Below are 9,745 nucleotides of genomic sequence, written 5' to 3'. Positions count from 1 at the left end.
GGAAAGCGAGCGCCGTTAAGATTTGTTTCCAAGTAAAGGCGCACGGGATGAAGTGCACCCCTCTCCAAGAAAGCCTATAGACGTGCCCAGCGGTCACCAACGCTTAAATTTGAAGGAGATAGGCAGAAAAATCAGAATATTGGATTTTTTTAATTTTTTTTTTTAAAAAACCCAAAACTTGGGGACAGGTTGCCGGTGCGCTAGCATTTTGCTGCGGACGCTGCGCTATTTCTGGGTCGGATGCTTTCTCTGCCGCCACGGGAGAAACCCGAGAATGGCGGGGAGAAAAGCGGGGGCGTGGGGCTTCCTGGCGAAGGAGCCAGTGGAAAAACAAGAGGGGGCCGAGGCGGAGCATTTAGGGAGAGGGGGGGGTGACTCTCTCGCCGCCGAGGCTGGGCCTGGAAGCCGCCCGCCCGCCAGCCCCGCTGCTTCCCCTCCTCCTCCGGGTTCGGGGGGTCCCCGGGCTCAGCCCCCGAACGCCCCTCTCTTCCGTTCGCCATGTCATTTCCTGTGCTAATAAGATGGTGGTCACGGCCGGGAGGGAGGGAGCCGCCGCAGCTGCAGCCTCCTCCTCTGCCACCGCGCCCGGCCCGGCCCCGGGACCCGTCCTCGCCTGGGACTAGCGAGCCAGGCTGGACTGGCCGGGCCGGCGCCGCAGGAGGAGGAGGAGGAGGCAGAAGAAGACGGGGGTGGCAGAGCGGGTGGCCGCCAGAAGAGCTGAGCTGCCCCCGGACGACGAGCCAGGGCCCCGCAGTGCCGAGGTGAGTCAGCCCTTCGGTAGCCAAGGTGGCGACGAAAATGGCTGCGGAAAGCAGGCGGGGCGGTGGGGGGGGGGAGGCAGCTGGGCGAGCGCTGGCTCGGGGTCTGGGGGCAGCTGCGGGCGGGAGGCCGTTGCTACGGTAGAGGGGCTTGCTCTGCAGTCCTCGCCCAGCAGCGGCGGCGGAGGGCGCGGCCAGGCAGGTAAGTAGCCGCCTCGATTTTTCCCTCTTCCCCTTCTGGGACGAGCGCTGAGCTTTGCGCAGCCCGGCCCCTTCCTCCCCTCCTGCCTCTGCTGCCACCGTCTCCTCTGCTCCTCTCCTGCCTTGCCTCTCCACTCCCGCCCCTCTCCCTGTTACACTACGTCCGGTGAGTGACGCGGACGCGCTCCAATGGGCGGCCGAGGAAGCCAGAGAACGCTCCCAGAGGGAACGTGTGGGCGGGGTCCCCAAAGCAACTGGGTGACTTTGGAAGCGCCGCGGGAGGAGGGAGGAGGAGGTGGTGTCCGAAGTCGAGGGCGGGGCTTCTTTTTGCTCTACTTCCCCAGGAGCGATGTCCCGCTCAAGAGAAAGTGAAGTTGGCTGCTGCGTCAACTGATTTTAGCAACTCCGTGCAAAAAGTGGGTTTTGGATTCCGTGCAAAAAGGGTCAAGGGCTGTGCAAGTGGTCAATCCTATAGGCCGTTCGCTAGGCGATGAGGCAGAGGTGGTTTGGGCTAAAAGATAACGATTGGCCTGAGCAGAAGTCTCTGCTACCATTCAGGAATGTATAGTCCAGGAGACGGACAAATGCCGTGTTGGCCAATTGCAGGAAAATAAAGCTGGCAGTGTCAGAAATACCTTGCATCGTTCAGGTCACTACGGCGTAGAACTGGAGAAAAGGGGAGTGATGACAAAACGATCGAACTCACAAAAATGACTGAAAGAGAGAAACGATACCATACGCAGGAAAAAAAAAAACCCCGATAATTTGTGTCTTGGTTTAGTTTGAGGAGAGAGTGATTGTACAAAACTGTCCATTATGTAGAAACGTATGTTCTTCACTCAACTAAAGGGGTCATCCAGAGAAGTTAAATGGTCGAAAAGTAATACCTGATGAAAGCAGAAGGGCTTGTTAAACTTTGTCGTTTAGATACAGCGAGAACTACAAACTTAAATGGGTTTTAAAAAGGAGGAGTCACGGTAGATAAAGCTATTATTTTTTCCTTGTTATGGTGGCTTAATTTCTAACATAACAGGTAGCATGCCTTTTAAGACCACCCCCCCCAAATCTGAACTAGAGGGTGATAATATCTCCTTTTTTTTGCTTGCAAGAAATCATTTTGGGAATGACTATTGACCAGATTGATCTCTTATCTGATCAAGTGTGGATCTGTTTTTGTTATTCTTTATTGCTGTCTTTTTAAAAGCCAACCAGCCATCCTATTGCCTGAACGTTATAATTATTGAGCTCCTTATTAGTAAATAGTTATTTTACTAATGTTATTTAGATGTTCCATTCATTATAAATGCAACCTTGAAGAAGGCTGATGCTCCTACAGTACTTGCATCTTTATTTCAGGGCTTCAGTCTTTCAGTCTTGTATATTGCATGTTATGAATTGTGTATAAAACAAATAAAATGAAGTATGAGTAGCATAGCTATAAGCCGTATTAAGATCAAGTCTGCATAGCCTTGAAATAAAGGCAGATAGTTTCTCATCACGAAGAGCCATCCTATATAGGCACAGAGATGCTGTCTTGCAGTTTCAGTAATTGCATTATTGAGAGCAAGGATAGTTTTCCCCTGATTTTTTTTCTTTGTTAAAATATTCCCTCCTATTGCAATCAGTGAGAGGAAATTTCACTACCAGCATGAAGTTAACATAGTTGCTCTTGTCTCCAGAACATTAAATTTTGGAATTTACTATCGATGGGAACATTTTGAAGCATTTCAAGCTAGTGGAATTAGGTGTTAGCAGTACATTTAAAAGTCTTTAAGCTATCTTTTAAATGTATATTTTAAGTTGCCTACAGTAAAAAAAAAGTGAAATCTGATTAATGTATCCAAAACTTCATAAATCACTATTAAGAAAGGTGCTTTATCAAATGGTAACTGGATTTTGTTTTTCCTTGAAGATGTTTCGCTTCTCATCCAAGAAGCTTCTTCAGTTCCTCCTCAGAACTGAAGAAGATTCTTGGATGAGAAGCGAAACATCTTCAAAGAAAACCAAAGAAAGTCCAGTTGCCTTTTGAAAAAGCACTTTTGGGTCAGCCATGACCTAAATGACTGAGAATCTCCATAGACATTGAACCACTATTGCCTTATTTCTATAATTAGCCATTAAGGGAAGAGTCATGCCTAGATTCTGCAACTCTTATAATTTTATGAATTCAGGAAAATGAAGGTTAACATATCTAGAGATTCCCAGATAGAAAAAAACCATGTACTGAATGAATTTATTATTCCATAAGCCCCACTGCGTTCTATGTCTCCTAAATGCTTATTTCACAACAATTTAGATCAGGGAGGTCCTCTAAAAATAGCATTTTTATTACATTAAGGTGGCTTTTCAAAGGTTAGGATTTTTTTTTTTAAAAAAATTGATTTATATGCCGCCCTTCTCCGGAGACTCTGGGCGGCTTACAATGCGTTAAGCAATAGCCTTCATACTTTTGTATATTTATGCAAAGTCAGCTTATTGCCCCCACAATCTGGGTCCTCATTTTACCTACCTTAGAAAGGATGGAAGGCTGAGTCAACTTTGAGCCTGGAGAGATTTGAACTTAACAGTAATTGCAGACAGCTTGATGTTAATAACAGTGCTTTAGTCTGCTGCACCACCAGACTCTTGACATATTTCTAGAATATGTAATTGAAAGACTCGTCCTATGGTACGTGCATTGTTGAATGTATCTCTATAAAACTAACTTTTCTCTCCAATCTGAATATTTTTTTCTTCTCCCGTACCTTTCGATACCATATTTCTGTATGCCATCTAGCACTAAGTAAGCCTTGGGTTTCTTTTTCAGAATGTTTAAGATATATCCTGGAATTCAGATAACAAGCTGCTAGTTCTAATATGAAATATTTGAATATCTTGGGATATTCAGGTGATCTTACTAAATGTAACTAAATGTAAAATTGAGACTGCCTCTCAAAACTGTCAGGGTTTTCAGATTAGGGATTTATTAAAGACAGTTGCACCAGTTGCATTTTGTTTAGTCTTTCTGTTCCTTGAATACTTGATCATGGGGATTAGCAAGGGCAGGACAGTGTGGTTTAAAAGAATGATAAAGTTCTTTGGTATATGGTGTTTTGCAACCTGGATATCTCCAGCTGTATTGGACTTCATTTTCCATATTTCATAAAATGATACTTCAAGTTGTAATTGGAGACAATGACCCTCATAACTTGTTAGTGAGTTAACTCACTTTTTAATTTGCACAACTGAAGGACATATTTCACAACATTATAGGCCAAACAAAGAATAACCCTAGTCAGTATTGAGATTACTTCACTGACTGGTAATGTGTGCTAAATGAATGTATACAGCTAGAGAGCATCAGGTTGGGACAGACTAGCATAAAATGATGTGAAATAGGCTTAATGCAGCATTTTGGATTCAAAGGCAAAATGGTGTTTTGGAATGCATGGACTATTCCCTTCACTGTAGCTCCTTAAAGCAGCACAATCCTAGAAGAAGATGCACTTTAGTTTTAAGACATTATTACATAATGGACTACTAGCAGGCACTATTTTAATATTGATAAGAAAAAATAAAATTGTTCATTGTGTTTTTGCTTTTGTTTTCCAATATAGTGAAAAATATAGTCATTTTTCTGTTATTAGAAGTAGTTAGAATTCCAAAACTAATTTGAAATCACATTTTCTATTCTATTCCCCCAGACCTTATCGGTGACATCTTTAATATATAAAGACATTTTAAAGCTTTTGCAGAAGATTATACAGACTGCATAATCTGTCATTCATAAAAGCTGTCCTTGCAATGCTTAAGTAATTTTCAAATTGTAATTGTTGTGTCAATAAAACACAGTTCTTTAATTTTAACTAATCTTAATATTTTGATATTATAGATTCCTACATAAGGCTTGATGCAGTCCTTGACACAGAAAGGACTCCATACCTCTCTTGTATAAAAATATGTGGCAAAATTTGCTGAAGTAAAAACTAGAGAAGGCTCTTAATAGTTCTTCGAAAGAATGTTTAAGAGTCCCCAAAGGTCCACACAGTAAGAATTTTGAAGGGAGGGATGCAGCACTTCTTTGTGTAGAAGTAGCAGGACTGGAAATTCCCAGCAATCTTAACAGACACTCTCTTCTAATTCCATGGACTGTAAATACAAATGGGAAGTAGAATGTTTCCAAAGCAACTGGCAAGAGTAATGGGGAATTTGAATCCTTGTCTTCTTATCTTATTCCAGGCTCAGTTTAACCAGGTTAACACTAGAAAAGTATACCTACAAGTGGCTGTTTTGCTAATGTTCTCTGTGATATGATGAAGCTTCTATAAATATGATCACAAAACATGAGAAAGGATCTTGGCACTCTACATAATGCTTATTTGCAGTCAACATTGCTTTTTATCCCTGCTATGCTCTGGGCTACCAATCGTTTGCATACCATAGGAGATAGTATCAGTCACCATCTCCGTGGAAATGTAATCCAAGTATTGGATACTATCTTCACTAGATAAATTACAGCATACCTTATGATACACTGATTTTTTTTCCTTTAAAGAGTATGCAGAGTGCTGGGCATTTGCCCACAAGATATTTACACTACGATATTATTATTATTATTATTATTATTATTATTATTATTATTATTATTATTATTGATAGGAAACTTAAAAAAATTAAAAATAAATGTGCATGCATACTCTCTACTAAAAATTATAGCAAGGTAGGAAAATTTACTTTAAAGTTTTGCAACAAGTAAAAATAATGAAGATATGGCCAAAATCAATGCAATATTTTAATAGTCTTTTTATCCTATTATCTTTAATACTGATTAAAGAAACAATTAGTAATTCTTGGATGCACCAAACTGGAATGAAATAGGATTTTTGAAAGTGTAAAAGCAGCACTTTCTATTAACATCTTGAAATAATTCCTTACAAATGAAGTTCATAGTGGTCCTCCGGGTGCGATTCAAGGTGTTGGTTATCAACTTTAGAGCGCTCCATGGCTTAGGACCTGGATATCTACGAGACCGCCTTCTGCCACTGAGAGCCTCCCACCGGCCAGTACGTTCCCACAGAGAGGGGCTCCTCGGGGTGCCGTCAGTCAAACAATGTCAACTGGCAGCCCCCAGGGGGAGAGCTTTCTCTGTGGGAGCACCTACCCTCTGGAACGAGCTCCTCCCCAGAGATACGGATGATTCTGGATTTACGTATCTTCTGCCGGGCCCTCAAGTCTTTTTTATTTCAACAAGCTGGGCTGGCCTAACTTTTTCAGTTGTTTAATTTTAATTTGAATTTTAAATGGGGTATTTAAATCGTTGGGCCAAATTGTTTAATATATTTTAAATTGCTTTTAAATTTTTGTATTTTATGTTTTTTACCTTTGGCTGTTCACCGCCCTGAGTCCTTTGGGAGAAGAGCGGTATATAAATTTAAATATAAATAAATAAAATAAAATAGGCAGAATTGCCTAGTTAAGTGAGCAAGAAGCTTGGAGGCGAATTTGCCCCTACATTAAAACTACTCTCTATCATGCATAGATGCACAAGTGCTGTTATCTAAAGTTAGAGAGCACTAAACTCTCAGATGAACGTATTGTTTTATCAAGGATTGCATGTATCTTAACTATTTAGCCACAACTTTTGGACCTCAAAAGGTAAGGGAGAGAATTGATAAAGAGTGCAAAAAATAGTTAATCTTTAATAGCAGAGATATTCCATTCTACTTGAAGAGAGCTGAAAAAGACCCCTTTAGATCCTGATAGGTTGGATAGTTATTCTTGTCTCTAGTCTGCTTTTTCCTGGGTAAAACCATACAGTCCATGGTGGTATCATAATGCTTGAGAAAAGGATCATCTGGATTTACTTTAGTCAGGATTCAAACCTTGGTTCAGTACCAAAATCGCCATGGCCACTTTGTTTAATAGATGTGTACAAAGAATTAGATATTAGATGTGAATGCATCTGTATTAGTTTTATTGGAACTTTCAATATGACTGATCAGATAGGTCAGGAGGAGCATCATTTTAAGACAGGGCTGGCTGTGCCCATGCCCAGTTTAATGAAATGCGGGGGGGTGGGGAACCTCCGATATGTCATGCGACGCCGTCGTGACGACATGAGTTCGACACCCCTGTTTTAAGAGGTTCAGATACTTATCTCTTAGCAACCCTGATCAGTGTCATTGGTGTAACTAGCCCTGTAATATTTACATAAAGAATTTGAAGATGTTATCATGGAGTATAATATGGAGTGTCATCAGTATGCAGATGATGTGCAGCTGTAAATCTTATTCCAGCTACAGCTGGTATGTCTATAGATGTCTGATTTGAATGAGATTTAATAAGACAAAATGAAATCTGATTGTGAAAGAACTACTCTTAAAAAATAGTAAGGCTGATCCAGAACTCGCTCTATATTTAGATTTAAGAATGGTTCTCAACATGGCTTTGCTATTTGATGCACAGATGTGAGCTTTGGCACAGGAGACATTCTTTCAGCTTTGACTGATGGTAACCATTTCTGTATAGCCTAATGATGTTCCCAGAGTGTCCCGTCTTCTTGTTATTATATATTATGGTAAAGCAGTCTATGTCGAATTGCTTTATAGATACTTTTGAAGTTTCAGTTTGGTCTAAAATGTTGCACTTTAGGGTTTTGACATATTAGCATATTTTTTTAGTTGCACTGGTTATTAGTTGGTTTCCAGAAACTAATTCTGTATTTTCAAGGGACTAGTTTTGTATGTTAAATTCCTAAATGGCTTAGGACCAAAGTACATGAAAAACTCTAATTTATGTGAATACTATATGCCCAGCTTCTAAGGGCAGCTAGAAAGGTTTTCCTGCAATAGCAATAGCAATAGCACTTAGACTTATATACCGCTTTTCCAGTCCTCTCCAAGCGGTTTACAGAGTCAGCATATTGCCCCCAGCAATCTGGGTCCTCATTTTACCCACCTCGGAAGGATGGAAGGCTGAGTCAACCTTGAACTGGTGAAATTTGATCTGCCAAACTGCTGGCAGCCAGTGATCAGCAGAAGTAGCCTCCAGTACTGCACTCTTTACCACTGTGCCACTGTGGCTCTTCAAGTTCTGTTCCCCACCACTAAAAACAGAATTAAAATACTTTAATTAATGAATTACTCTACCAAGATAAAATACTTTTTTTTTTCAAATCCAGTCATAACATTTCTTTCTTTCTAATCTCTTTTTCTCTCAGTTCTGATAATTACCAAAGTTCTGTATTTTTTATGTGCAGTACTGTGAGAGCTCAAGAGAAAACCTATTAATTTTTTTATCATTTAAAACTTTAGGGCCGTGACTGAGTAAACAAGAGAAGGAGCTTATAGTAGAAATATTCCAGTCATCAAGTCCTTTGTTTTCAAAGGTTTTTTTCTATATTAAAATGTGCATAATATATCTAATTTTGTGTACTCTTTGGGGAAATTTAGAATGATGAATGTTGACATTTAGCATGCCTGGTGGAATTAGCAAAAGATTAGTGAACAGACCAGGAATTACAAAGATTGATTTCAATGCAGAGCAGTAGGGTTAGAATTCATGAAGGTAAAATATTTTTCAGAGATTGAGGAAAGACTACAATTTCTTATCTAACTATATATGTTAACTACACAGGAGGAAAATGTATATATCGAACACAACTGCTGTTTTGTTTATAAGTAATCCACATTGTCTTTTATTTCTTTTAAAAAACTATTTCTTCCTCTCTTCTTCCCCACAACACACACACACTCTCTTTCTCTTTCTCTTTCTCTTTCTCTTTCTCTCTCTCTCCCCATGTGTCTGATGAAGTAAACTGTGAATTGTAATAGCTTGCACACAAAAACATTTCATTTATTCACGTCATTAACACCCCAAACTCCAATAGTCTCTGTTTGTTTTAATTATCAAAAGGCTCTTCGTTATTATTAATAGAGATGATACTCTCAGTAGACATTCAGACAATTTTATTGAATGATATTTATTTTTACTATTAAAGCGTAAACTAATACATGCAACAATGGCAATCAAAACAAAATTGGACCAAAGGAAAAATAATGAATAGTTCACATAATATGCTTTTTTACTATGATGGAATGTAATTCAGAGTTGCTGGAGGGAGGGGCTACTTTCCCAGAGGGTAAACCAACAGCGGATCTTGGAAAGTTTGGTCTGCAGAAAGAGGGTTAAATAAATTCCTCCCTAGCAGTTCACAGAATACATGCAGGTAATTGCCTTAGCCTGGCAAGTTTTCTGTTTGTAGGTGAACAACAATAAAGAATTGTTGTGAAGTACCTCTACCTATTGTTCTTGGTCCTTTGGAATTGACATTTACAGCATTATGAAATTAACATTTTAAATGTGAACCTGGAAGGAAGATAGATGTTGAAATATAAATGAGTGATTCATAACTAATCCATAACCCCAGGCTTAACATCTAATGTAATACTTGTAGTCCTCAACGTACAACCACAATTGGGACTGTAACTTCTGTTGCTAAGCATTGGGGTTGCTAACTGAATTGTACCCAATTTTATAACTTTTGACATGGTTATTAAGCAAATCACTGTAAGTATTAATTGAATCAAAGGGTTGTTAAACAAATCTGGTTCCTTCATTGACTTTGTTCTGGGAAGCTGCCAAGGGAAAGTTGTAAATGACCCCAGATGCTGCAACCATTGTAAATACATGCCGATTGCCAAGTGCCGAAATTTTGATCATGGGACTGCGGCAATACTGTAGTGGTCATAAGTGTAAGAACTGGTCATAAGTAACTTTTCTTAATGCCGCTGTAACTTCGAACAGTT

At 40.0% G+C, this 9,745-nt stretch overlaps 1 protein-coding gene across 6 annotated transcripts in view; it reads left to right on the top strand.

The window, feature by feature from the left end:
* The first annotated feature begins 358 nt into the window (after window positions 1–358).
* The window catches only part of PRDM11 (PR/SET domain 11), a 54,174-nt gene continuing 44,787 nt past the window's right edge, over window positions 359–9,745 (top strand). For 3 of the 6 annotated variants that reach the window (XM_034417422.3, XM_034417418.3, XM_087876824.1), the window contains exon 1: window positions 359–761. The gene's annotated coding sequence lies outside the window, so the exon portion shown is untranslated. The remainder of the gene's footprint in view (window positions 762–9,745) is intronic. The other 3 variants (XM_087876815.1, XM_034417420.3, XM_087876834.1) reach the window with 1 other exon arrangement.

The sequence above is a fragment of the Pantherophis guttatus genome, chromosome 1 (genome assembly GCF_059756535.1).
Source record: "Pantherophis guttatus breed Tessera chromosome 1, ASM5975653v1, whole genome shotgun sequence".
Taxonomy (NCBI): Eukaryota; Metazoa; Chordata; class Lepidosauria; order Squamata; family Colubridae; genus Pantherophis; species Pantherophis guttatus.
This window is presented reverse-complemented; position numbering and strand designations above follow the sequence as displayed.